This window comes from Microcaecilia unicolor, chromosome 3 (assembly GCF_901765095.1).
Source record: "Microcaecilia unicolor chromosome 3, aMicUni1.1, whole genome shotgun sequence".
Lineage (NCBI taxonomy): Eukaryota > Metazoa > Chordata > Amphibia > Gymnophiona > Siphonopidae > Microcaecilia > Microcaecilia unicolor.
The window spans coordinates 158,646,604-158,669,340 of NC_044033.1; the positions used below are offsets into that span (position 1 = coordinate 158,646,604).

At 43.7% G+C, this 22,737-nt stretch overlaps 1 protein-coding gene across 1 annotated transcript in view; it reads right to left on the minus strand.

The window, feature by feature from the left end:
- The window catches only part of CRIM1 (cysteine rich transmembrane BMP regulator 1), an 882,829-nt gene that overhangs the window by 477,365 nt on the left and 382,727 nt on the right, over positions 1-22,737 (minus strand). The gene's annotated exons all lie outside the window — the stretch shown is intronic.

Here is a 22,737-nt window from a genome sequence, read left to right on the forward strand (position 1 = left end):
AGATGAACCCACAGTGCTTCTTCCTTACCCCATATGTCCTGCAATTCTGTCACTTTAATATTATTCTTAACATAAAAAGCCACTCCTCCACCCTATTTTCCTACCCTGTCATTCCTGAAAAGATTACAACCAGATATAACTATTCCCAGGCACGTTTCTTCGTGAACCACGTCTCTGTGACCACCACTAAATCCAAGTCGGCTTCTACCATTACAGCCTCTAAATCTAGAAATTTGCTACCTATACTATGGACATTGGTAAACAAAGAGGCTCATTTTCAAAAGAGAAAAACATCTAAAGCTCTCCAGATATTACTCTTGTTTTCCCATTTCTACAAAGATATTTGATGTCTTACATTCCTGAGGGTTACTAATGACTTTGAGACTTTTCTCACCAAATTTAAAGTCTGCTTTAGTACATTAGCCAGTCTGTTAACGAAGACACTTTGTCCCTTCTTTGATAGATGGACAAACTCTGCTCAGTAGCTCATAGAAAATGCTCACATGGTCTAGGAAACCGAAGCGCTCACATTGGTACCATCCACACAGCTACACATTCAGCTGTATGATGTAAGCTTCCCTCATCTGGCCTTTACCCTCAACAGGAAGTATCAATGAGAACATCGCCTATGCACCTAACTGCTTCACCCTCTGTCCCAGAACCATGAAGACACATTTGACATGTACAGTAGGATACCTGGTATCATTTGTGCCAACATGAATCAGCAGCATAGGATGGTGGTCAGTAAGCTTGATGAGTCTCAGCTTTCTGCTACATCTCAAACCTTAGCACACGGCAGGCAGCACACCTCCATGGACATCTTGTCTGGTCAACAGCTGGGTACTTCTGAACCCCTCAGAAGAGAATCACCAACCACCACTACCTTTTGCTTCTTTTTGGGCAGCTTTGGGATTTTTGAACTTTGTTTCATCCTGTTCTTGAGATATTTTCGGCTCTTCTACCTCCATGGCTGCAAATCGGTTCTTGGGGGAGTTGATTTTGCAGGATCTGGTGATTTGTGTCCAGCTAACCAGTTTCTGCACAAACATTTCCTTTCATTTTGGTAGAGATCCCCAGTGCCTCAAGATGCATCTCTGGGATGGATTTCTGGTTGTCACAAATGCTTCTTAGTCTTGCCACATCCTGCGGTATTCCCTGCTCGCTTGCTCCAGATCCTTCTGATTATCAGTGCTTAGTAAATGCAGGTGCTAGTCCGGCGCTACTGGCCTCTAGTGCCCGCATTTACTTTTGATCATCGAGGCCTTAGTTCTTGCACTTCTTGCATGAGGGATTCAATGTGCATGCATTTAGCAGATGAAACCAGTCTCTCCCCTTGGATCAAGCATTCAGTCTCGACAGAGGCAGAAGCTATAATGCGAGCAGCAGCTTTGGGGGCATTATGTTTCTTAGTCATACTTCAACTGTAGGAGCTTTTCGTACCTGTGGATAGAAAGAAAAGGACCTACCAAAGTCCCAACCCTATTTTTTTCCCTTCACCTGTTCCTTAAGTTACAAGAAGCAGGTAGCTACTTTAATGTGAGATCTAAGAACGTGTTCAAATTCTGTGGATGTAGTTCTAGTACTTCCTTGCCTATTATTGGGATATACAGTGATTTAGCTTATCCTTTCAGGCTTTATAATTGTATTTTATATATCTGATGTGTAATGTGTTTGTTTGTAGGCTTAAATCAGGGGATTAATCTTAGTAAGGAGAGACTCAGAAATAAAACTGATCTCTATTAATAGGTAGCAATTATGTGACTTAATGATTTCTTGGATTATTCTTCTAAACAATACGAATGCTGCAAACAGTTTCAGTAGAGCCAGATCTCTATAGAGTATATATATGAGTTTTTCTTTCCCCCTTATGAAGTGGGGGTGAAATGAAAAGCCTAGAGTAAGCTGATGAACAAGTTTGGTTTTTTGGGGTTTTTTTTTTAATAGGAAAAGAAAGTGAACTAATATCCTTCTGTTAGTGGTATACAAAGGAAAGTAACAGTAAACCTGTTATATATATATATATATATATATACATACATATATATATATATATATATATATATATACGGAAAAACCCTTTTCATCTAAATCAGGAAGGCCTGATAAAAAGCAGACACCTCAGGATAGCTGCAATCAAATGAATTTCTCTCCAAACTGGCTGCAATTAAGATAGAATTAACTGAAGGAGATAGGCAGTGGATTATGCAGACTATATAGGAAGTCCTCTGCCCATGTAACCACCCTTGGGGTGGTTACATGGGCAGAGGACCAGGGTGGGAGGGTCTAAACAACCAAGATCTGTGGACTGTATGCTGTGAAAGTAATCTCTAATGCTGTATTAAAACACCCCACTATCAGAGTTGCCAAGGGGTCCCAATTTTTGAGAGGGAGATTTTAGTACACGCCCCCCAGTCCAGCCCCATACTGCCTTGGCTCCACTTACTCTATATAGCTCCACCCCCGGATACACCTCAATCCTACAGCCACTTCAGAAAATATTTTATTTAATAGTCTAATACCCTTTTCAATTAGCTTTCAGAGGCCAAAACTTCCTACCTCAGTTCAGGTCAGGACAGTATAATGCTGTTATGGTATCCTCTCCTGACCTGAGGAAGGAAGTGCTGGTCTCTGAAGGCTAATCAAAAGTGTTTTACAAATCAGTGAAGGTATCACCTTATTTTCTATTTTGTGTTTTATTTGCATTTATTAGCCTTCATTAACACAGCTACCACATTACTTTATCCTAAATTAAAAATAAAATTATTTTCTGTACCTTTGTTGTCTGGCCATTTACTTTTTCTATTTGTCTTGGTCCCAGTCTCTTGATTCTGCATTCCTTTGTCTTCTCTTAACTCTCTTGCCAGGGTTTCCTGTCCATTTGTCATTTTCTCTCCTTTTTCTTTATTTTCTTCAATTTATTTTTCTGCCTCGCTCTCTTTACAGATTTAATTCATTCTTACTATCCATTCTTTAATTTTCCTCTTTTTACGTCATCTACCCATGGCTATTCATCTTTTCCTCACTTTTGTTCTCCCCATGCCCCTTCCTCTTACTCTCGTCTTTCACTAACTCTATCACCTCCCCTTTCCATCCAGCATCTCCCCTATTTCTCTCCCCTTCTTTCCAGTGTCTCCCCCCTCTCTCTCTCTCTGCATCCTTCCATCCAGAGTCTCCTCTTTCTCTCTCTAGCCTTCCATCCAGCACCTTCTCTCTTTCTCTCCTACCCTTCCATCCAGTGTCATCCCTCTTTCTCTCTCCATCCTTCCACCCATTACCCTCTCCCAATCCTTCCATCCATTGTCTCCCTCTATCTCCCCTTCCTTCTAGACAGTTCTCTCTCTCTACCATTTTCCATTCAGCATGTCCTCTCTTTCTCCCCCCATCCTTCCAGTGTCTTTCCTCTTTCTCTCCCTACGCTTCCATCCAGCATCTTCCCATTTTCTGCCCCCTCCTTCCAGCATTTTCCACCTTTCTCCCTCCTTTAATCCAGCATTTCTCCATCTGACCAGCTAGGGTCACCCCCAGTTTCTCCCCAGCAGCTTCTCTCTCTCTCCTGCCCTTTTCCATGTCCCCTCTTTTACTCACCACTTTTCCACTCATTTTCTCTCTCTCTCTGTACCCCTCTTTCATCCAGCGTCTTCCCTCTTTCTCCCCCCTCCTTCTAGAATTTTTCCTCTTTCTCTTCCTCCTTTCATTCAGCATTTCTCCTCTTTCTCTCTCCATCTGACCAGCAAGGGTCTCCCCCTTGCTCCCCTTCTCTTTGGCAGCCTGTCTCTCCACTGCTCTTTTCCATGTCCCCTCTTTCTCTCCCCATCTCTCTCTCTCTCCCCATCTCTCTCTGGCTCTCTTTCTCTTTCTCTGTACCCTCCAGGGTCCTCATTCTTCTTTCTTTCTCTCCCCTCTGCTCTCTCTGGACACCCTTTCCCCCTTCCCCTACTCTTTCCAGCCATGTTTCCTCTCTCCCTACAGCCTTCTTTGCAGCAGCAGCGCTGAAACAAGAACAAAAGCAAGCGCGGGGCCACAGCAGCCTTCAGACACGTGCTGTCGGCTCTGCCGTCCTCTGCCCCCGGAATAGGAAATTGACGTCAGTGGGGCAGAGGACGGCAGAGTCGACAGCGCATGCCTGAAGGCTGCTGCGGCCCCACACTTGTTTTTGTTCTTATGCTGACCGTAGAGAGAAGCGGCGGCAGCGGCTCGGTGCTTATTTTTGTTCCTGCCGCCACTCAAGAGAAAAGCGGCGGCAGCTACAGTGGTGGAATTCAGTGGGAGATGACCCGCCAAAGCGGGAGTATCCCGCTGAATGCGGGAGACTTGGCAGGTCTGCACTATACCTCTGCCTTGCAACAAACCCTGACTCCTAGACCAGGTGACTGCTTAGCAAAGGGTAGAGAAAAGTTGGGGGAGGGGGCAGAACAGCTAGTAAAAGTTAGGTAGGAGAGCCACAGATAAATATCTAATTTCTACCAAGACCAGTGGAAAACAATCAACTATCATAAATTTAACAGTTTTTAAGATGGTATAAGCAGTACAGAAGATTTAGAAAAAGACAAAAGTTTGAAATATATATATTTTTTTAAATAAGCGTAGAAAATTTTTACAGAAACAGAACAAAAAGCCAGAAGTCTCAGCACAGTAAGGATTAAGCAGATAGATAAAATGAGAGAATGCAGCTATTTGGCTTAGCTCTAGACAGAAAGGCTCCAGCAGCAAAACAGGTCTCAAAAACCACTGGTTTAAAAAGCAAAGGCTTATAATGCTACTGAACATTACCAGTTGACCCCAGTCAGAATTGTTATCTGAGTAGCAACACCTGCTACCTGGAGAAATAGCTTTAAATATTACGCCCTATATTTACACAGGTCAATATTTGAAAACACTTATACAGGTAACAGCACCTGCTCTCTGGATTAAGTGCTGCTGGCTGAAATATTGAGAGGCATCATCCAGATAATGCCTCTGAATATTCTTATAGATCTCTTTAGTACTTAGCAGATAGATCTGGAGAAGAGCCAGGGCAATCCCAGAACTTATCTCGATAGTGGTAATATTTGGTCTTAGGGCAGACAGAAACCTGGTTACAGCAGCAAGCTGAGAACTTGGGAAGCCAACTTGAAATCCCACTAAGGTTTCCTGGGCGGTCACTTATCCCCTCATTCAGTAACATGGCACATACTATACTATTAATAGGCAAAGCTTCCAAATGAATATTTGGCAATGTGGAGAGCGGCTTGTTTACAAGTTAAGTGCATTGTGGATGAAGTTCAAGCTCTTGGATAAGCAATACAGATAAGTGACTTTTCCTTGTACACTGGGAGACTGTGGAAGCATTTCTACCTGTTAAAACCTTCATGGTTTGGTGTAGATGGAGTTTTTTTTTTTTTTGCCAATGATAGTATTTAAGACAGTCGTTAAACAGCAGCTGTGTTGTGCAGTCACTTAAGCTTGAGACTTTTTTCTCGCAATATTGACCACTGCTTTTTTAAGAATGTTCCTTTAACTCTTACAGTTTTCATAACATGTATTACATATTAACTTGTACTGTTTATTACTTAAGTAAGCCACATAGAGCTGAATAATTGTATTTGGATAATGTGGGATACAAGTATTAAATAAATAAATAAATATTCATTTGGAAGCTTTGCTTTGTGTTTAAATTGCCATCTGTTAACAGCATGGCTGATGCCTATTAGGTGCCATGTGCGCAGGTAGCTTATAGAACACTAGCACTTTCATACATCAGAAGCGTCAATAATTGGCATTTACGCACAGAAGTGCTGAGTGCTATTCTATAAAGTGTCAAAATCACGTGACAGCGCGTAACTACATTGGGGATATACACATAGGTGAGCCATGGGCATGTCACCAAGTGCTGTGCACAACTTACAGAACAGTAGCAGTTGTGCACGTTCTATGGTACATTTCGGCACATTAATCTGTCATAAATTGTGTGACAAGGCAAGCCCCAGAGATTCCACAGTGAAGCAGTTGAGCCCAGAACTACGGGTCCCAGAAGTCCTTGCAAGAATGAGAGACGAGAGTAGTTCTAAAAAGATGGAATGGATTCCCAGCCCCAGCAGCAGGAGCAATGGCTCAAGGCAGGGTGAGCCTGTTACTCCCTTCCCCACTAGAGGGAGAGGAAAGGATGAAGCTCAGTTTCCCTGACTTCGCCATCAGTATATAATTCCCCCCAGCTGTGAGAAGGGGAGAGCAAATTTCTTGGAGGCTCTCAGTCACCAGGAGACAGGGGAGACGAATGGAGAGAGAGATTACATGGAGTATGTGGAGGAAGGAAGTAGCCTGCCACTAGAGCTGCCTAAGGGAGAGGAGCCAGCTACCATGGAGTGGGAGAATTCAAAAGTTGCCCTGCCCAGCACTTGAAGGCAGTGGAGGAGGCCACACTGGGCATGGTGCTGAGAGGTGGGAGAAACTGCCAACCCTGTTCCTTACAGGGTTCCCCTCTGTGCAGTGGAAAGGCAGGTGATTTGTGGTATTGGTTTGATGTGCAAAGACTGTCCATGAAGATTTGTTCTGAACTGCTGTGCTATATTGGAAGTGTGCTGAACTCTTACTAAACCCTTCTGAAGGAGGGGGAAGGGAAACTAATGCCCTAATAGAAGACCTGAGGTCTTGAGGAGCTGAGCGTTTGCTGAGGGATTTTGGGACCTGGACTGTACCTTTTTTTTCCTTTTGAAGATTATCTTATGAGGACTGTACCTTTTTCTTTTGAAGACTATATTAAGAGGGCTGTACCTTTTGTTTTGAAGAATATATTATGATTTAGGGTATGAAATTGCCTTGATAATAAAATACTTTGGCTCTGAGTCCCAGTATCAGCAGCATTCTGTCCTGGAACCCTGGGAGCCCCGCACACTTGCTGGCTTCACCCAAGAGGAGGAAGCGGACCCCCCTTTATAGTTGTCATGTCTATATTTTGTCACTACCATTCTATAACCGCTTAGGTACACCTAAGAGTCATTATAGACTCAGCACTAAGCGTATCCTATTGTGGCATCTACATCTTGATGGCAAAGTTATAGAATTGCCCCCTTACCTTATGTTACCTTAGACACAAACTTAGACTGTAAGCTGGGCACAGGAAAATATCTACTGTACCTGAATGTAATTTGCCTTGAGCTATAACTGAAAAAGGCATGTGCAAAACCCACAGTCCCCATACCCACACAGTCTGATTCAGATGTGCCCTTGAGTCAGGATTGATTCCTGGTGACCACATAATGAGAGGTCACCCTTCTAGTTTTCTGGGTGTGATACTGGAGTGGTGTGCCATTGCTTTCTCTGGAGGCACGGGGGGTTAAGGGACTTGCCCAAGGCCACAAGGAACTGCTGTGGGAGTATTAAGCTCTAACCATTAGGATATGCCTCCACTCTGCTACTGGCTCCTCTTCAGGGGCGTAGCCACGGGCGGGCCTGGACAGGCCCAGGCCCAGCCACTTTCCCTCCAGGCCCGCCCATCCAACATCCCACTGCTGTCGCTGCCTTTTCTCCCGCGGCTCCACCGGGTCCGGGAAGCAGCGTTCAGCAGCGTTGCCTGCCTGCCTTTTAAAATAATTTGTCTCCCCAGGCTCCGCTGCATTTACTTCTTTGCCCGTCGCAAAGCACTGTCGTTCGCAAAGGCAGCTCTGCTCCCCTTTGCCGCATCCATCTGGCCCTACGTATCCACTACAGGAAGTGGATCAGAGAGGGCCGGATGGATGCGGCAAAGGGGAGCAGAGCTTCCTGTGCGAACAGCAGCGCTTTGCGATGGGTGAAGAAGTAAATGCAGCGTAGCCTGGGGAGACGAATTATTTTAAAAGGCAGGCACGCAGGCAATGCTGCTGAACGCTGCTTCCCGCCACACTGGTGACTGGCGCAAGGATGAGACTTCTCAAGCCTTGGGGCCTCCAGAAGATTCTTCAGCTGGCAGGGCCCGGAGATCCACGCCAGCCCAGGTATTTATCTTTACGGGAGGGGGATGGACAGAGAGGAAATATGTGGGTCATGCCCACCCAAAAAATTAGGTCTGGCTACGCTACTGCACCTCTTCCTCTCTTTTTCTGCCAATATCTCTTGATCACCTTGCACATCCCAGTGGCTGACCACCAAAGTTATTCTTACTGTATCGTTATAAAAGTGGTCAACTGGAAACACAGGTCAACAGTACAATTAACCACCTTCTGGCCGCTGGCCTCGGAGTTTAAACCATAAGCTCTGAGCTGACATTCCATAATTCTCCCCTGCCTTTCTGCAGCAAGATCTGCCTTTCATCATACCATGCTCAAAAACAGCAATCAGAAAACTATGTTTCCAATTACATTCTTCCTTCCTACAGTTTTGCATGAAATGAAGAGGCGGGCTCCCTTACACTCAGGAACTGGGGCTCTCAGAACCACTTATGACACACATTAATTCACAATTGTTTCCGCAACACGATGCCAGTCTACAACCACTCTGACAGGGGCTGATAGTGATACCTGACACCATTAATTATAATTACATTGCTTTTAATGGCAAAAGAAATATGAGGAGTAGACAAATGGGTTTAGCAATTACATGCTGTGGGTTTGATATAGGAATCTATGCTCCGCAAGACAAACACAGTATTGTACATCCCAAACACCCTTAACAATGTGTGTTCATTAGCCACATCACAGTATAGTGAGATGCTCCTGTGCTGTTTAGATTTCTCTTTGAACAGAATGAGCCATGCTGTTCAGAGCTGTTACTATTTTAGAAGCCAGCTCTTATTTTCAATAGATCTTTGTACAACCTTTGCAATCTTTCTTATTTATTTATTTGCCAGTCACTATTCAAAGCGATTTAACTGCCTGCTTAATTCGCCCAACACTCAATATTTAATGGCACTTAGTCAAACAGTGCCGCTGAATATTGGCATTCACCAGCTATGTCCTGAATGGACAGGTCAAAGAGGGTACAGGGGGCGGAACCTGGAGTTATGTGGGTGCCAGCAATATTCAGTGCCAGTGCCCATATAGCTAACTGGACATGTAGGATGGCATAAAAAGCAGTCCTAACTTTGTCCAGTTAGCTATGTGGGTGCCAGCACTGAATATCGTCTCGCACCCGCATAATTCTGAGTCCTGGCCTGTAGAGTACAGTGTCTTCCCCTTCTTCTCACCACCTCAGCAAGCTCCAATTGCACCTCCCACTCTCTGACACAACCACTGACACCCTCCCAGCACAAATCCCCAATCTTCCCTTCCCACCTGACACAACCTCCGATTCTCCATTCCACCCCTGGTACAGTCTCCAATCTCCCTTCCTCCCAATACAACCTTTGATCTGCCCTTCCATCACTGGCAGAGTCTCCAACCCCCCCCCCCCCTTACAACAACCTCCAATCCACCCTCTCACCCTGGCACAGTCTCCAATCCCTCCTCCCACCCCCCAATACAATCTCTGATCCTCATCCACCCCCAATCTGAGCAGGCCCTTCCAGGCCTATCTTACTCCCTGGTTGTCTAGTGGGGATTTGGGGATGAGAGTGAACCCCACTTACTCCTGCCCCTAGCAGCTCCATAGCTAAAATGGGCACCACGACCTCTAATGGTACTTTCAAATCAAACGTTGTCTTCTTGAGAGGTTCAAAAGGCATCACCTCTCCCGGAACAGGGAATCAATTTCAAATTCCAATTTGGGCAAACAGCTTGAACTGGAGGTCTCAAATGAGATACCCCCTTAAGGAACTGAACCACAACTAGGGGAGCAGCTAAAAAATCTCTCTAATCCAGCTATCTTCTGAACATCTTTCAAGGCAGTATCCCTTCAACTGGAATGGTAACCTTTATAATAGCTTTCATCAAGGCACCCACTTTAGGCTGCTTCAACTTGTCCTTTTCATCTAAAACAAAGGGACAGACCTTGCCCATAGATGATCTAACTCGAATACCAGCATCCAGAGCCTTCCACTCTGCAGAGATTATAGCTTGAACTGCCTGACGAACAGGAAGAGTCTTAGGATGTTTCTAATTCCAGGATAGAGTCTCCAGCAGACCCAGACTATGGTACTGGAGTGTCTAAGATACTTAAGGCTTGTAAGGATTGAACAATAATGTTAACTAGCTCCTCCTTCTAAAAGAGCCCCACAACAGAAGGATCATCTCCCTCGCCCACAGGAATCTCTACCTCCTCCAGAAGATCGATTCTTGAAGCTCTTCTAGATACTGCACTGGGGTTCTCCTCTGGACTGAAGGTCCCTCTGGCATAAATGAATGAAAATCCCAGCTGACTACAAGATACAGATGTGGCCTTTTGGAATGAATGGACTCTGACCTCTCAGTTCCAACCATTTGAAGCATGCTGCTGTAGGTCTCCTCGAGCTTTAAAAAAAATAAAATAAAAAAGCCTTATGGAGCAGCAAAACAAATTCAAGAGAAAATGGATCCCCCTCTAGCAACTCCATTTCCCTGAAAAAGACTTTGCATATCTATCTGAGGCTGCCTAGCTTAGAAGAGAAGCAGCCCTTCCAAATGGCCACTATTCTTGTACTTTCAGGCTGAGGAAATAGAACCTGTAACTGCCATAACCGAAACCAAAATATCTGAAGTGTATAGTCGACTCCCCACCCTCTCTTTTGCCTCAGATATAGACATTGAGACAGTGCAGCAAAAACTGCATTGTCTGTGTCACTCACTCTGAAGCTGACTGCATAACACTCTAAGGAGAAACACAGGTGCTGCACTGTGCCACATGGACTTTGCATCTCCTGAAGGAGGCCTGTGCATTAAACTGACAATGAAGACATCAGTTCTAGTCAGGAGTAAAAAAGAGCAGAACATGCACAGTATGGAGGAGGCCTTGTGGTTAGGGTGGTGGACTTTGGTCCTGAGGAACTGAGTTTGATTCCCACTTCAGGCACAGGCAGCTCCTTGTGACTCTGGGCAAGTCACTTAACCCTCCACTGCCCCATGAGTGGGAAAGCACGGGGTACAAATGCAACAAAAAAAACCCTGTCTGGGCTATGTAGGGCTGAGCTCAAATTTGGATGAAACTTCTCCTATCTGCTGGTTGGTGGACATAACCCACTGTTTCTGGACTGGTCTAGTAGAGGCGATAAGGAATAATTTTAATAAACATAGCCAGACACCTGACACTTCAGTTCTGAAGAACCTTCACCAGGGTATTTTCTTGTTATTTCTTTCAATGTTTAGCCCGTCCTCTCCAAAATGCTCAAGGCAAGAAGGTGCTATAAATCTGGTGTAAATGCTTGCACCTTTAACTTAGGAGTCTTTTGGCCACTTGCACTAGCATTCTGTAAAGAAAAGTAGGTTGAAAATCAGCACTATAAGCAGTGCCTTTAGTAGGCCTCCTGTTATAGAATCATCCTCAATGAGAGTAATTTTATAACAAGTTGCCTAGGTAGGAAGTGCAAAGTAATTGCCTATTTGGGGCTATTTTAAAGACACTGGTGCCCATGTGTCTTCATAGAACAGCTTCACACAACCTGCAGAAATCATGCTAAAATGCAGATGTACAGCAAACCAAACCAGCACAAGGGTGGAGGTACACAAATTCCTATGAAAAGTAGAATCTGAGGAAAAAGGGAGTAGGAGGAGTAGGCTCTTGAACAACACTAGTAGGCGACGTAGGTTAGGAACAATCTCTTTATTTAAATATACACTCGACTCAACACAGCCATGTTTCGGCGCTACAGATGCCTTCTTCAGGAGTCTATGAAATAAAACCAAACAATGGTAATAAAACAAACGTGCAAAACAAAAGTAAAATAAGTATAAAACGTTAAATGTGTGATGAACATAAATTACATATAAAATTTAAAATAAAAACATAAAAATTTTTTTATATAAAAAATGTATTGCAGAAATGCTAGAATATATATATATATATATATATATATATATAAAAATACATATACTTATACATATATTGTGACAAGGCTACATCCCCGATGTATAGAGTGAAGCAGCAGAACCATGAACTACATATCCCAGAATGCATTTCCAGTCCTAGCAGTGAGATCCCAGGGGATAGGCAAGCTGGCCATATACCGTCTCTGACCACAAGAGGGAGGGTGAATGAAGGAGCCAGTTCCTGGGACCAGCAATCTGTATATCATGCTGCCCACCTGTAATAGGGAGGGGTGGGCTGAGAAGCAGGAGGAGGATTGGATGGAAGAGGGAATTAATCAGCCTGAGCAGGGGAAGAAAGCAGAATGGAATGGAAGCTTGAGGGCTGAGGAAGGCAGCCCCTGAAGGTTTGGAGCCTACATGGTTTTGGGAACTTATTTTGGTTTAAACACCTGCTTAAGTAGAGAAGCCTGTTTTTCTTTTGGTGAAACCTGATTATTTTGAGAACCTCTGAAGTTGGAAAGCTTGTTTATGAAGGAGGACTGCCTGGTGGGAAGAGGGGTTCAGTTCAGGAGGAGAGGAGCAGTGCAGGCTGAAAATCATTGGGCTGAAATACCTGGGGTGGAAGGAAGTCCCAAAAGTATTGAACCTCCTGAAAGTAAAGGCTGCTTGGTGATTAACACTGTCTTGAGGGGAAATCCTGCCTGTGGGACAAGTACTATTTGTTTGCTACTGACTGGGACCAAAAAAAAAACAGGGATTTCCAAAGGACTATTGCATTCCCCTCCGGGAAGGGGGCAAAGTCTTTGTGTAATTGGCTGATGTACTAAGCAAGGCAGAACAGCCCTGCCTGAGAAGCAAGTCTCTACTCTGGAGTGAAATTTTGTTTATGAATCTGGAAAATAAAGGAATGTTTTTGAAGTATTTCCTGGTGGCAGTTTTGTGAAGTCCTAGCTATTTGTGGGAGGCGGCTTCCTTCCCCTATACTGGAGCAGCGGGCCCGTTTACAATATACATATATAGTTTTCAAATATATAATACTTAAATTATTAAATTATTAAAAAATATTAGATTATATATAACATACATTAAAGGTGTATATTACCAATCAAAGAAGGATGATATCTAAAAATTAGCAGAAAAAAAAACTCAAAATACAGTGAAATAAATAAAACACACTTAAAATCAATTAGTAAATAATATATGATATATATGATGTAACCATATAAGTCAAGTATCATAGATAAGCTGACCTTGTGATATATAGATATACGAATATTAAGCTCAAAAAGAATGAAAGCAAGGCTTCTGCTATAATTGTAATCCTATAGATAAAACAGAAAACGCTCAGTTATTTATGGCAACATAGCAAGCATAAAGAATATGTTTTGTATATATATATATATATAAAGGGGTGTATAATCATATATCGGAACATCAATGCATGAAGTTTAGTATCAAACAAAATCTGCGCACATCCTATCCACAAATACACCAATATTTCAAAAAAATGTCAAGAAAATATATATATAATATGCAATATATTGAATCAGGGCACAAATGTTGAAAAAAGCTAATTTGTAAAAATTTATGCATAATTAAGTAAGAACACAGGACCTCCGTTATTCCGTGCTCAGAAAAGATATAAATATAATAAAATAAAAGAGTGTGATGCAAATATCCAAAATAGATGGTGCAGGCTTTGTCCTGTGCTGTTTAAAACTAAAAATAATAATAGATGCAGCACCTGACGTTAAAAAATAAAAATACAAGGACAAAGAATTCACCCTCAAAATAGCCAGTTTTCACTTAGGTGCTAACCACTAATTTTCAGAAGCGATAACCGTTTAAGAGCCACTGAAAATGAGCAGATAGCCCTGAAGAAGTGGTTTACCTGATCAGCAGCCATTTTTGGCAAATTAAATCGTGGAACAAACTCCCCGAGCCCATACGCCAGGCCCCCTCCCTGCCCATCTTCAAATCTCTGCTTAAAGCCCACCTCTTCAATGTCGCCTTCGGCACCTAACCTCTACACCTCTACCCAGGAAATCTAGACTGCCCAACTTGACATTTCGTTCTTTAGATTGTAAGCTCCTTTGAGCAAGGATCGTCCTTCTTTGTTTGTTTTGTACAGCGCTGCGTAACCCTAGTAGCGCTCTAGATATGTTAAGTAGTAGTAGTATTTTGAATATCAACCAGTCTGTGCCTAACTCGAAGACGAACTCATGTCTATCCCCCTTACAATTAGTCACCACATGATAGAAGTCAATTTGATGGTGCCTTTAATGCGTGTAAGTGGAGCCTACCTCTAGGTGTCACTTTACAGAATTGCCCCCATACTCTGGTCTACGCGTCTTGATTAGACTGTAAGCTCAGTGGAACAGAAACTCTTTCTTTATGTATCAGGGGTGTAGCCAGACTTCAGCAGGAGGGGGGTCCAGAGCCCGAGGTGAGGGGGCACATTTTAGCCCCCCCCCCGGCGTCGCCGCTGCCACCAACATTGACTCCCCCCCATCGACGACTCTCTCGGCCCCCCTTCCACTGCCAACCCTCCCCCACCTGCCTTTGATGGTGGGGGACCCCAACCCCCGCCAGCCGAGGCCCTCTTCTTCCGGCGCAAGGCTTCGTTCTGTGTCTGTGAGTCTGACGTCCTGCACGTACAATGTGCAGGACGTCAGACTCAAAGAAACAGAACAAAGCCTTGCACCAGAAGAAGAGGGCCTCAGCTGGCGGGGGTTGGGATCCCCTGCCAGCAAAGGTAGCTGACGGCGACGGGAGGGGGGTCAAGAGGGTCGTCGGCAGGGGGGGTCCAGGGCCAAATCTACGGGGGCCCAGGCCCCCGTGTCCCTACGTAGCTACGCCACTGGTATGTGCATCTGTACATTTTTGTATACACCTAGCAGCACTATAGCACTGATAGGCAGTATTAATAGCAGTAAGTCTAGAATTCCAATTTCAGTAGCTTTCTGCCCTTCTCACTGTACCAACCACTGTATTCATAAGGCCCTGTCTCTTGAAGTGATACTAACGCTCCAAGAATCATGAGACAACATTACTACATGAAGTTTTCTGCAGTCTTCTATTATGAAAGGTATTATCAGATATCTATTGATAAAGTTATGAAAAGTTATTTCATATAACCGTAAAATAATTTTAGATACACATGTGCATGTCCCTCTCCTCTCACCTCCCAAACAGCTTCAGGCAAAGTCCGTTTTGGTCCATGATTTGCACTCTGTCAAGTTGCTGAAAATTTATGGAGTGTTTCTGACACAGTAGCTGTTTGCTACTAACCTGTCATCATATTTCACAAGGCAGCCAATTTGCTATGTGGTAACTGCTACTTTTATAGAAAGATTTTAACAACTACCTGAGGAAAACTATCATGCATTTTTATGATTCTTGACCTCATTGATTTACAAAGGCCTGCGGCCTTCTGCCGGATCCTGTAGCGGTTAAAATACTAAGGCTAATTGTGTTCTCCTTTTACAGGCTTGTGCCAAAAACCTGCTGACCTCACAGTGAAATTTATTGAATTGTTACAGTACTGATTTACAAGATTGATAAAAACTCACACCAACCACAGATGTTAGAAGGAAGCTTTGGATCTGTAAGTGAACCCGGCATCCTGAGTCTCATCGATTGTATGTATATAATCTCCATTTCATCTTCCAGAGTGGGGAGGCTCTTTTGTTTCAGTGGTATCAGAATACCTTTAGGGTTACAGGGACCAAACAAATCAGCCTCCAGTTCTACCCCCAGGCTCTCTAGTTGTTGAATTTGTGTTAGGCAAAATACTGGCCCTGCCATAGTCCCCAGTCACTCACCTCATTCCATTGCATATGTTCTATTTCCTCTCTCCCATTTTTAATTTTCATAAATGCTGCCAGCTTGCAGTTATTTACTGAAGGAATAAATAATAATAATAATAAAATATATAAACACCTCCAAGGGCAGAATAATTATTGGTATGAGAGGAGAAGCAAACCAGGAACCAAGAAGGAAAATTAACTAGATTCCTGATCAACTATTCTTACTAAATTGGGCTTCATGTTGAATATATTTATTATGGAAAAATAAATACCAGAACTCATTTCCATTTGTGCTTGTAATGTACCAAATATACTTGATTACAAGTCCAGTCCATGGATAAGTTGAGGGCAGCATTGCGGCTAAAAATAAATTAAAATGCTGTGACCCTATGTGAAGGAATGGGTGGTATAATGAAGAACACTCCTTCACTGATACTGCAGGGGGTGGGGCAACCCTATAGAATCAAGGGGGCGGGGCTCAGGCAGGAGGAGTTTAAAAGCCTTGAAGCTGAATAGATCGGGGAGTCCCTGAGTGCAGAAGACTCCTAGGGTACGTATTTTTGTTTCATGTTGATGGAAAAAATGTTTTTAAACATTGCCCTCCCCTTGGCCTTGGCACTGTTCTGACTTCTCTTGAGGGCCAAAGCCGCTGCACTTTAGCGTAACTGTAGGAATTTGCATTCATTTAAAAAGGGTCTGGAAGACTGTAAAGCACTAGGAGGGTTTTTTACTAAGGTGCGCTTGCGTTTTTAGCTCACGCTAAAAATCAGCTGGCGCTAAATGATGAGACGCCCTTTAGCACCGGCTGATTTGTAGAGCGAGCTAAAAATGCTAGCTCACCTTAGGGGAAAAAAACCCTAAGTCATTAAAGACCAGCTGGTTTAGTGTTGTGTTTTAACTTTTATCCAGTAGTACAAATTTAGGCTCATATTACTTTTTGTTTTAATAGGAAAAGCTCATCCCCAAAACATGTCTCAGGAGCTTCATGTAATATATGGAACTGATGTAAGACAAAAGTAGAAAATACTAGAGGCACTGCATTACTGCTCCCTTGTGAGGGACAGACACAAAAGAGCATGCAGAGAGGTTCCGCAGAGAGTAATAAACATAGAAAAGAATTACGATTTGTCGCACAGATTTAAACACCTGCTCCGGAGTCCCAAGATGGATGAACTAAAAGTGGCAGGTTTGCAAAGAGAATGGAAATGGTTGGTGGATATCACAGGAAACAGCACAGATGAGGGGAGGGGAGAAGCTGTAAATTGTCCAGCAGAGCACCCAGCACTGATGATCAGATGCTGGCTTTTAACCCTGCCCTTCTGATCCTGCCTGGGCTGGGGAGGGAGAACACCTCTTCCAATGTTCCCAAACCAGCAGGACAATTCTGTCTTCACTAGTGTACATCTGAGAAATTTTCAAAGCCTGTGGTGGTGCTCTGTACATATGGGCCTATAAGTCAGCTTTTATATTTAGTAAATTTTATTAGATTTTAAGGGCAACTCCTTGAAAAATTTCCTTTTGAAAATACCAAGGCAAGCCAGTGTCAAGGATAGTCCTGTACTCCCATATACTCTTGCTGGGTAGGTGAGGTAAAGAATGCACAGAAATTTCAAAACGAAAACCCTGAATGCATTTCTCCTAATTCAACCTCCAGCATTGCCACTTTTCCCTGTAAAGAAAGCATGCTGAGGACAGTATCCAGCTTATTTTTGAAAGAGATCGCCGGCCATCTTCCGACACAAATCGTGAGATGGCCAGCGATCTCCTGAAGTCGGCCAAATCGGTATAATCGAAAGCCGATTTTGGCCGGCTTCAACTGCGTTCCATTGCAGAGCCGGCGAAAGTTCAAGGGGGCGTGTCGGCACGGTAGCAAAGGCAGGACGGGGGTGGGACAGGGGCGTGCGTTTAGATGGCCGGCTTCGCCCGATAATGGAAAAAAGAAAGCCGGCTTTGACGAGCATTTCGCCGGCTTCACTAGGTCCCTTTTTTTTCAGGTCCAAGTCCCAAAAAAGTGCCCAAACTGACCAGATGAACACTGGAGGGAATCGGGGATCACCTCCCCTTACTTCCCCAGTGGTCACCAACACCCTCCCACCCTCAAAAAAACAACTTAAAATTTTTTTTTCCCAACCTCAAATGTCATACTCAGGTCCATCGCAGCAGTATACAGGTCCCTGGAGTAGTTTTAGTGGGTGCAGTGGACTTCAGGCAGGCAGACCCAGGCCCATCCCCCCCCCCCCACCTGTTACACTTGTGGTGGAAAATGGGAGCCCTTCAAAACCCACCCAAAACCCACTGTACCCACATGTAGGTGCCCCCCTTCACCCCTTGGGGCTATGGTATTGGTGTATAGTTGTGGGGAGTGGGTTTTGGGGGGGGGGGGTTGGGGGACTCAGCACCCAAGGGGAGCTATGCACCTGGGAGCTATTTTAATTTTTTTTTTTACTTTTTAAAAGTGCCCCCTAGGGTGCCCGGTTGTTGTCCTGGCATGTGAGGGGGACCAGTGCACTACGAATCCTGGCCCCTCCCACGACCAAATGCCTTGGATTTGGCCGGGTTTGAGATGGCCGGCTTCGGTTTCCATTATGGGCAAAAACCAAGGCCGGCCATCTCAAACCCGGCCCTCTCTGACATTTGGGCGGCCCCAACCGTATTATTGAAAAAAAAGATGGCCGGCCATCTTTTTCGAAAATACGGTTGGCTCCACACATTTACGGAGCCGGCCCCAGAGATGGCCGGCCATGGAGATGGCCGGCCCCGTTCGAAAATGCCCCTCCACGTGTACTTTTACCATATATAGATTGGGATGCAATTTCCAAAGAGGTTTTCCAGGGGAGCACTCACTGAACCTCTTTTCCTCTTAAATTGACTTTGAATGTACGAGACTTCTTTCCTATCCAAAATTGTAGTTTCTTTCCTACTATCTATTTTGTAAACTTTTAGTCTGTACACCGCTCTGGTCTGCCAGTTAGTAAGGGCAGTATAGAAAGAGAAATAAATGAAAAGAAATGAAATGAATCATGAAAATCCCCTACTGATTCCCCCCAAAGAGGAAAAAGAAATTACATGGCATCACAAAAGGTTGGAAGAGCCCATTAGCCATCGATCAACGATCTTAAATATTAACAATCATATAAACTGTTAAGCACACATACAAATGATCGAGAAACACTACATCACGGGTATGGGCAGAAGCAGCAGCAGGAGACTTATTCCATGTCACAGTACGGCTTCAGACGTGGCAGGAAATGTAGAAGAATCCCTCCCCCCTCCCCCGATATTCAAAGCTATTTAACCAGACATGGCCACTGACCGGATGCTACTAAATATTGCCAGTTAGCAGTCAAACAGGACCACATAAATAGCTGTCCTATCTGTAACCGCTAAAAAGTTAGCCAGTTAGTGCTGAATATCGGTATAGCTGTTATCTTTTTAATGGCTAAAATAAACAGGATATTCAATGCCGGTTGCTGGACACAGCCTGGCATCGAACACCGTCGGCGGACAGCGAAAGTATTGCCCACCACTGAGTGTCTAGCCAAATGTGAGTTAGCAGTACATGATGGCTTTTTATTCTATAAACTAGGAGCTGACTACAAAAGCAACAGAAATGGACCATTATGACCTTGAGAAATGCATATTGGAATACACAGCTTACATATCCAGTGATTGCATCTCAGGGGCAGACTGACAGTGTTCTGGGCCCCCGGGCAGTAAGGGTCACTGTGTCCCCCCCCCAGGCACTGGCTGCGCCCACCCCCTCCCATCTGCACACTGCTGCAACCAACCCCCCTCCCCCTCTGCACACTAGTGCACCCTCCCTGGTCCTACCTTGAAGAACCCTGGAGGTCTACTGGCCTCTTCGGGGGCCGGAAAGACCCCCGCTCTTTTCTGCCCACTGCTGCTGCTCTGCCCGCCACCAATGTGTTTTCAAAATGGCTGCTGAAACTTCCCGCAGTAGCCTCATGGATCTCAGAAGTTTTAGCAGCTATCTTGAAAATGCAGCGGCACCGGGCAGAATAGCGGCAGCAGGTAGGAAAGATTGGGGATCTTTCCTGCCCTCAAAGCGGCCACTAGACCACCAGGGCCCTTTAAGGTGTGACCCGGGGGGGGAGGGGGAGCCTCTGGGCCCCCCAGAACCTCTGGGCATTTGGGCACTGCCCGGTTGCCCATATGGTCAGTCAAGCTGATAACAATACCCTGTCACTAATACCAAGTTGTACCTGCTGTACACTGACTTTGGGTGAATCTCTTCATAAGGGCGGTTAATAATCCCAATAAATAAATAAAATAAATACTAATTGGCTTATTTGATATTTTCATATATGTTTGTGCTGCTGGATAGTCAGGTGTTTCTCTGTCCTACTCATGTTATATCATGCTATCCTGACAGGGGTGTAGTGAGAGATATGCTTCATTGTTGCAGAATGCTGTTTAATATACATGAACCTGGGATCTGGTAGCTTCAACACAGGGATCAAACCTACAACATTTTTGCATGGAAGCACATATTACTTGCTACCTGAGCACTAGGCTGGTTGTTTGATTAAATGAGGATACGGATCACTTATTAAGTAATCTTACTCAATATTTCTTTATCGCTCTGCTACATTCCAGTGGTTCTGTTAACATTTTAACTGCTTAAAGGTGAAAAGATCAAATGTTCTTTCGTAAAACTGTTTATCTTTTTGAAAAAAAAAAAAGCTCTTTACAGCTCAACAGAAATTACAGTAATATATGAGATGAAAAACAAAGTGAAAATGTTTGTATATCTTATTGCAGCATGTCAGCAGAATAACACAAAACGTAAAACATTTCTCTGATAATAGACACCACTACAAAAAAAAAACTAGTTAAAAAAAAAACCAAAACCATTTTTAGTTTTAAAATCTTTATTAAGGGCCTAATTCATCAAGGTCTTTCCTTATACACAACCAATGAAAGAGAAACCTGAGTAAACCATGTCCCTAAGTCATCACAGACCATACGATTTTCATGAGTCCAACAAAGTATACACAGCAATGATATATATGTATCTATCTTTACAAAGATATATGTAACTATCTTTACAAACTAATAAAAAGAAACTCTGCTGAGCATTTACCATGAATCACTGCCTCTACCTCTCTTGATTAGTACATGGAGATAAAATGCCACCAACAGCAACAATTTTGACAATTGAAAAATGCCCTCTCCTTTTTCAAAACCTTTGGACTCTCAGCAAGAGAAAAACACCTGACAGAATAGTTCCAGCATCTATATATCCCACACATCATTCCTCTACTTCTTCCCCCTCCCCCATTCCCTTTGCCCCAGGACGTCAGAGACCATTTTGAAGGACTGCTCGGTAATGTCACATAAACAGATGCAATATAAAGTTTGTAATCTACACTGAAAAATGGTTTTCATATTACCACCCCACTCAAACTGAAATATCGATTGTCAACGTACCAACTTTCGCTCATGGCTGTATCTACTCCACAGCTGAAAATGAACCAATTTCATTTTTCCCCCTTAGATAGAATAAGTGTGAACTATACATGTCGTAAAATTATCAACCCGATTCATAGTCTCTCTACAAGATCTAGGTCAGCCATATCCAAGTTCAGTCCTTGATTTTCGGGATACCCCTAATGAATATGCATAACATAGATTTGCATGCATCCTACCTCCACTGAATGCAAATATATCTCATGCATATACATTAGGGAAAGCCTGAAAATGTGGCCTGTTTGTGGACCTTGAGGATTGAACTTGGGCAAGCCTGGTCTAGGGCATGTATTCATTTGACTTCATTTAGTTTTTGGGTGGGTATAGGTCACTTTAACCAAAGACGGAAATTACAGTATCTTAGAACAATGAACAATTGCATTAAGTCAGGAAGGTTTTGGTGGATGAAGAAACAATGTTAATCAACTTACTTCTCACATAACACATTATCTGCGAAAGCATTTTTCTTCCTAATTAAACTGAATGCAAAACTGTACCTTAATGACCCTAGCATTGATTTGCTTTGCTTTCTCCTCACAGTAGATGCAACAGGTTCAGAAGCTGTAAATTCCTCGCTTACACTCTTCCTGTGCCAAATGTTTTCAGTGCTGAATATATTTGGAGATGTATGCGAAATAGTGATATCCAGATGCCTGCACCAGAGTCGTCTATGAAGACTTCCTTTGCTACCTATGGCCAGTCTGGCATAGCAGGTTCTCAAGACATGGGGTTACCCACCCGTTCTCACTGAATAACACTGCATGGTGGTGGCTTTAACTGCGGTGGTGCTAGAGAAATTTGTATTTATTTGCTTTGATTTATTTACACTTTTCCATAAAGTGCTCAAAGTGCATTCAGACTTGGAAAGTGCATTCTGATGGGCTATAAACCAGTCCTAGTACTACCCGTGATCCCATGGTCAACATCCCACAGATATCTTGTAGTACAAGGCACTGTCACTCATCTGCTGAAATGCTGCAGAAGGTATGGTACTCAGCTATTAATTTCAGATAATGGGACAAAAGAGTGATAGTAGTGCTCTAGTGCACGGAGCTATCCCATCGTATGTTCTCTCTTAAACTACTTTGCCACTATAAGGGGGGATATTCAGCCCACAGTGGTAAGTGGCTTGCAAGCCACTTCCAGCCACAGGTTGAGCTAACCCCAGATATTCAAAGCCGGGTCATGCGTGGCTCCCGGTACTGAATGTTCAGGTATGTCCGTTGACCCAGAAATTAACCAGGCACTGTCTGATAGTCAGACTGGTGCCCAGTTAACTCGCCACATAAAGACAGGCCAGTGTTTTTGTTGTCATAACTTGATTCAGTTACTTAACTGGTTAGTGAACTAAATATTGCTGCTAACCAGCTAGGTTGATGTTCTGCCCTAACTGCACTCGTGGCCTGCCCTAATCTAACCAGCTAGAGGATGGTCGGTCAGCAGGGGTATTTAGCAGGACTAACTGGTTAAATGCCACTGAATATCCAGGACCAGCCAGCTCAACAGGGTTTAAACCGGACAGGAGCCTCTTCTGCCTGGTTAAACCCTTTTGAATATCGATGCCGTAGTATTTTAGAAGGCAAAGGTATAAATCATTTCATTATTCATCT